Source organism: Epinephelus moara, chromosome 6 (assembly GCF_006386435.1).
Source record: "Epinephelus moara isolate mb chromosome 6, YSFRI_EMoa_1.0, whole genome shotgun sequence".
NCBI classification, from domain to species: Eukaryota; Metazoa; Chordata; class Actinopteri; order Perciformes; family Serranidae; genus Epinephelus; species Epinephelus moara.
The window spans coordinates 1,763,789-1,771,178 of NC_065511.1; positions in this window are offsets into that span (position 1 = coordinate 1,763,789).

The window sequence follows — 7,390 nt, forward strand, 5'->3', positions numbered from 1 at the left end:
ACATCGTTTTTGCATATTCACACACCGAGGCAATATTAATTTTAGTGACCTCCGATTGGCGTAACCGGGTGTCATTGCCGCCGACGTGAATAACAATCTTACTGAATCTACGTTTAGCTTTAGCCAGCAGTTTTAAATTTGACTCAATGTCGCCCGCTCTGGCCCCAGGGATACATTTGACTATGGCCGCTGGTGTTGCTAACTTCACGTTCCTCAGAATAGAGCTGCCAATAACCAGAGTTTTATCCTCAGCGGGTGTGTCGCTGAGTGGGGAAAAGCGGTTGGAAACGTGAACAGGCTGGTGGTGAGCCGTGGGCTTCGGCTTGGAGCTGCGCTTCTCACGAACAGTTACCCAGCCTCCCGGCTGCACGGGAGTTGCCGGAGGACAGTTAGCAGAGGCTAAGGCTATGCTATGTGGCTCCGCACCGGCTACAGGGGGCTGGCTAACTACCGCAGCTACTGAAAACTTAGATGGCTTTCCATTAAGCACATCCTGTAAATAAACCAAAGGACAGAAATAATTATGTTATTATGTTATGTATAATATCCTAACAATGGCAGAGGGTGAATCAATTCAGTTATTTAGTATGTAAAATGTAATAGTTGTCAAAGTACCAACAAATACTNCTAAGGCTATGCTATGTGGCTCCGCACCGGCTACAGGGGGCTGGCTAACTACCGCAGCTACTGAAAACTTAGATGGCTTTCCATTAAGCACATCCTGTAAATAAACCAAAGGACAGAAATAATTATGTTATTATGTTATGTATAATATCCTAACAATGGCAGAGGGTGAATCAATTCAGTTATTTAGTATGTAAAATGTAATAGTTGTCAAAGTACCAACAAATACTGCGCTGCTCCCTGTGACTGTATGATGAAGTCCACAAGTCCTTTTTCATTTTCCCTGGAGCAAGTTTCTGGCCTCATTACTCCAGAAGGCAAATCTCTGGCCATGTCTTAACATTGAAATAAATTATTACATGTGGAAAAGGACAAGTTATATGCACAACTGTCAACAGAGACAGACATCAAGACCACCAGATCTGTCAGGAAAATGTCAATATTGTGCATATCTGGTATTAATGCATAGACAGAAACATGGTAACTTTATTAGCATTTTCTGAGAGATGTTTCCAAATCTTACCTTCATGGACAACTGCACAAGTGAAGTGGCTATCCAGATGTGCCTGTACTTTGCTCAACTTTTTGGGTTGATAAACTGTTGAGCTGCAGAACGGACAATGAAATTTGTTGCAGCATGTGCTGCATCTTTTAATGTCTGGCAGTGATCGCCCGCTTTGTTTTGAAATAAGCATCCTAAAAAAGAGACAACATAGTTAGTCAAATCCAAAATCAACCCTTTAAATCTGTTTCACTAACCAGCAGATTGTAGTAGCTTCTGTACCGAGGGGCACTACAGTATTGTGAAAACGTCCTCAATCAAAGTATATCCTGGTAACACACTGTCAGTATGGAGTTAAGAAAATTAATTAATCAATTAATTAAATATCCTGGTAAAACACTATCAGTATGGAGTTAATAAAATGTGTCTGCAAAAACCTATATGATTAAACCAACTTGATGTTTCTCTAAGTAACAATAGACCCACTGGCTATCAAAAACACACGTTAGCATGTAACGTTGTAGCATCCGTGTAAGCCAGCATGCTAACAAGCTAACACCGTTGCAGCAAACTATCGTAAAAGTGTCATACTTCGCGGACTTTACGAAGGGTAAACTTGTCCATTAATGCATAATGAAGCCAGCCCATGGTAACTCACAGACCCATTTAAAGACAAAGTAGCCAACATTTAACCTCAAACAATTAAAACTCACATTCTGTCGTCTTGTCCTCTCTTAACGTTACTCCTTCTAACCGTAGATACTCACTTTTTCTCATCTCATCCTCTCTAGTCCTTCTAACCGTGGGTGGCGCTGTGACGAAAATTGAAGGGTCCTAAAACTGCGGTCCTGAAACTGCGGTCCTGAAACTGCAGCCTCCGGTACTGCAGCTTTACCCTACTCCATAGAAGGCTGTCAGTGATCGGCACATCTGGTTCATGTCATACTGTGCATTAGTGCACAAGTGTGTTTCCATCAATCTCGTTCTGCTTTTGCATCCTAAGGCTGCCTGAAAGTAGGGGGGATAAGGAGCTGGACTCCGGTCTGTTTTATCCTCATCCCGGTGATCCGCACATCTGGGTCATGTAAGTATATGTTGGATGTGTTCCATTCACAACGCCTACAACTGCAAAGCAACACCGGCACATATTCCCATTTTTATGCATAACTCTCTCTCCAGTGCTGTTGTAGCTGATGGGCACACCGGGAATCGGCAGGTTAGTCTTCCTGTTTTAATTTGCGCTCATCATAGTGACTGATTCGCATGTCATTCCGTTTGTAGTACTAGTCTCAACATTTATTGTGTTTCATATCACAGGCCCGCAAATATTGATCCATATTTCATAATCATTAGACCTTAATCCTCTGCCTGAGCCTCCCTGTGTCCAAGGCTACTCATTTATTTTAAAAGGTCCAGGCAATTTTACCATTCTTTATCTTTTTTTTTTCTTTTTCTTTTATCCAAAGTGGTAACCACTGTATGTAAATGCATGAATGGGTCAGACCTGCGCAGCACTGGATTTGAAATGAACTGTAATAAACTGGATCCTCTGTGCTTTGATTACCTGATGTGAAACAACATGACCCTCATCCATTTAAAATGAACATTAGCTCTTCTGAGCTCATTTTGGTGAAACTCATGCAAAAGTAGTGTAATTAGTAACTTATTACTTTCAAATGAATGACTGCTGCCTCCCCCTTACCGAGTGTAATTGACCAGATAAGTTGGAACCTGTATGGATGATTGGCAATTTTTAGGGGAGTCAAATTTTCCTCTTTCATACAGTGGAGGAAGATGTGACCCCCGATCCCCCATGGTGATTATGCTCATGAACTGGTATACACCCTGTGAAATCTCAAATATCTTTATAGATTCCTTTTGTTTACTATATTCAGGAACAGAAGATGAGATTATTTTTTTCTCTCAACAGCTTAGTAAGGGTAAGTAATGATAAGAATCTGCTTGATGCTGAAATGACATCTAAAGATGCTGAAGTAACTAATGTTTCCTTCAGAATTGTTAAGGCTTTTAATCAATTTAAGCACTTGCATTAAAAAAATTCAAGCACTCCTCAAAGTGTTGGCCACAATAAAGGTAAGACCTAAAGAACAGGGGATCCACAGATTCTCTCATCATGTACACCTTTTTCAATTCAAAATACAGATTCAAAAATATTAGTCAAACCACCTATCCTGGAAATCCAGACCCAAATCTAGAAAGATTTAGGGTCTGGCTATGAGTAATGAAAATGGCCCAACTTGAGGGGCGGCATCAAGCATACATTTGAAAATATCACTGCACGCAATTGGATAACACTACGACCAATCAGAACAATACACGGAGTGACGTATCCAGAGCTTAGCTACCAGCGGCGCTAACTGGTAGATTAGACTCTTGCCGTATCCGGTCGGCAAAACAGCAAAAATGTCCTTCTTGCAAAGGAAAGATTCGAGCACCATCTTCTGTTCCTCTTTTAGGGAAACTCGTACATTGTAGCGGCCAAAGCTGTTTCAAGCAACTGGTGTTCATCCTTAGCCATCTTGCAATGTTTATGTAGTGTAAGATTTAATCATTAATCAGGTAAATGCTCATATTACATAAGTTGATTAAGGTTGAAGTTCATATAATAAGGTTTCTTTTTATGTATCCATGTGTGGCAAAACACTTTTACACAAGTTTATGTATTCAGATATTGAGAACACAGACACATACCATACTATGTACTGCCTGAAAGTGTAATAATGCACACACACACACACACACACACACACACTAAAGTTATATTGCATGAAGGCACAGGGGACCTTATAATAATAGTCCCCAAGTTCCATATGTTTTTTAAAAAATAAGGTGAAACTGAGTTCAAACCTAATGGTGGGGGAGTTTGGGGATTTCCAGGATGAGGTAAAAAAGATTACACCATTATGACATGCCTGGGCATGTTCTGAACAAAAGCAAGAAGGCCTGCCACCAATAGGTTTGGGCTCGGGTAGGAAGTTCTAAAAGGAAAAGGGTGGAGATTCACTCGAATCTTCACCAGCATAAAAGGGAGAGCTCAGAAAGCGAAACTTCAGTCTTGCTCCGGAGCCTGACTCATGAGTTGTATGTGTTGAAGCTTGTGAACACATTAAACTCGACTGTACCAGATTCTATTTGTCTCCAGTGTTTCTCTAAGTGTCAGCCAACTGAACCTAAAATACTAAATCAACACAGAGGACGATCTTGAAGAGAAGGTGAAGACGAGGTCGGGAGCCACCTGGCCCAATTCCAGGCACCGATTTTCGCTTCTACATTTACTGACTGATTCCGGACTTCGTCGTCACAGCGCTATCGTCATCTGTTTTACCTCGCCTCTGGCCCGCCTATATTAGATACACCGATGTGATTGGTGCAGCTCAGCTCCAACAGCATGGGTAATGAGCATCATTACTGATTGCCAGAATGACTCGCTGAGCAAATTCAAATTGTGCTCTTGCGAGAACTCTGGATTTCCAGGGTACAAACCACCTGTCTTACTCAAATCTTTGTTGGCATGGGCGTGGGATGGTGGTTGGTGCAGCACCTCCTATTGACAAGAGCTTGAACAGCACAATTTGTAAATAGTTGGCTATTTCACCATAACTATTGGGCTATCTGAACATTTAAATGGTAAACAGCATAAGGTGCCTCCATGAAAAAAAAAATAGATCTTAAAATGTGCAAATTGAATTAATTCCTCTGATCTGATGTGATAGTCTCATCACATCAGGTCAAAGTGCAAGGGTCAAGTTCATGTCGGTAATGGTTTGACATCTCGGGTATTTCCAGTTGGAGGAAGGCACAAAACAGGGCTGTGCTATCTCTTTAACTTTTTGCTTTGATTAGAAAACCATGAACCAAACTTAAAGAGTAAAGTGACTGGGTAAAATGCCAGAACACATAAAATTTCATTACACACTGATGATGTACTTCTGTTTATGAATGATCCAAGTCTATACTAGCTCTCATCAAGGTCATGTTGGGATTCACAGGACCACAGAGATCATTTGGTAAAATCTAAATGGAACATTTGAAGGTTTTTTCCTCTGCATGCTCTTTGTCTTCAAACAAAGAGAGCTATGTGACCCCCATCTCCACAGGAGGTCTCACCTCACACCTCAGTGAGACTTAAGTCCCAAAACTTGATTGGACAGGACCTTTACAACGACATGTGACTCTGATGTCACAGGCATCTGTAGAAGGTCTGCTCCCTTCAGACAACTCTCTCTTATTCTGGAACTGCAGAGCAACCCACACCTTTTTCCTGCTGGGCCTGGAACAGCCCAGATGCTCAGACCCTTGCTCCTTGCCCTGAACCATCAAAGGTGGGGCAATTGATCACAGACTCTCTAACCTGAACCATAAAGTTAGAGGTGCAAGCACAAGGTTTGCAACTAGCTTTCCAGCAACAAGGAACTAAGTGAGTTAGCACCCAGCGTCTAACTCTGCAAGGACCCCGAGCGACTGGCTTCCTCGGTCAGAACCTTTGGAACAAGGACACAGCAACGACTGCAGCTGGAACCACAGCTCTTCCTAGCCTTCTTCTGCCAGCTAACAAAGCAGTACACCACCAAGTGACTCTTTCTCCCATCCACTCAAGGATCGGTAAAGTAACAACTGGGCATAGCTTCATCACAGCTTTACAGGCTAAGCAAGACTGTTTAACTTGTTGTATGTGATTTAATGCTATTGTGGCAGGGTGAGCGCTGCTACACCTCCGCCCTTAATTGGCATCAGAGCGTAATTGCGCAGTGGTGGCACCTGCGTTACTTGGTCTTCCCCTCACGGGCGTGCTCACTTCTACCTGGCGTTTACCTGGCGAGGGCTGTGTGTGGCGTGCGCCGGTTGGAGTGCTTTGTGTGTGCCGTGCTCCGGTTTCTGTACTCAAACCTGGGACTCATAAGGTAGGCATGGGTGCTGCAATGTTTGTGTACTGTTAAAGCGTATTATGGTGTCACAGCTGCCGTGACTCTTTGCTTTACAGCGGCGTTGGCCGTTCCTGTTATGTGCAGCTTCGGAGGGGACTTTGAAAAGCGTGGTGTCTGTTCTTCCTCACTTGAGACAGTGACTGGGTTTGAGCTGTGCGTTAAGCTCCCTTCGCTCCGGTAAGTTCGCTCTGTTTTTTATTTCTACTTCTGCTAGTTCTGCTGATTTTATGTTAACAGGGTGTCCTGCTCTCTGTCCTGCTGTAGCTGAGGCCACAGCTTGTGGCTTCTTCTCCTCCTCTGCGCTCTGTGTGGAGCTGCACTCCGCAGCCCGGTGACGTGGGCCGCCAGCTGGGCATCCCGAAGGATGGCCACGGCCTCCAGCCCTGGTGCGGCCGCTCCGTTTTCCACTGCTGTTCTGCCGGTTTTCCACAGACTGATTAAAGCACACTGTAACACGGCTGTGCATTCATGCGGCTTTGGACCTCCATCCCACCACGACTTCATTTTGGTTTGATTCATTTCTTTTGTCTCTTACACGACTTCATTTTGGTTTGATTCATTTCTTTTGTCTCTTAATTCATTCATTTAATTCAATTAACTAATTTCTTGGGTAATTTGGTGTTATTTTCTTTCATTTGTTTATTTGGTTTATTTGGTTAGGGTATTTGTGATATTCTTTTGATTTTGGATTAATACTCAGCTGTTGAGTCATCTGTTAGTGGGCTTACTTAGGGGCTGTCCACACCAACGCGGGTATTTATAAAACCGTGACTCTTTGCTCACGGTTTGGCCTTTCATCCACAAGTAACCGCAGTTTTGGGCCCCTGTAACCAGAGTTATTTGTAACCGGAGTCCAGGGTGAACTTTTTGGAAAAGTCCGGTGTCAGCAGTCATGTGTGGACAGGATAACAGCAGTTATTTTGTCTCGTCTCCATTGTATGACGTCACAATGTGCGACGTAAACAGAAAACAGCTGTGTTATTACCCGATCCAGTGTGTGCGAGAGACGATTTGAGGATGGACCTAAACAAAATACTGCTGCTATTTAGCAGCATATCAGCACTTTGTGGCTGTATCATACAACTGTGACCGGGTGCCCTTTGGAGCACTCCCAGTCGCTGTGGGGCGCTGTGCCAGTCATCCAGGGACTTGAGGTGCTGGTCGGTGCGCACCTTTAAAAGGGTGTCATCACCGAGCTGGCCCCCCTTTTCCCTGGTCCTGGCAGTGAGCGTCGGTGGCGTGGTCGAGGCGGCTGGATTGTTTGGCGTGGGCCGTCACTGTGTTCGTGTGCTCGGCGCGTTGACTGAACCTTGCGTGC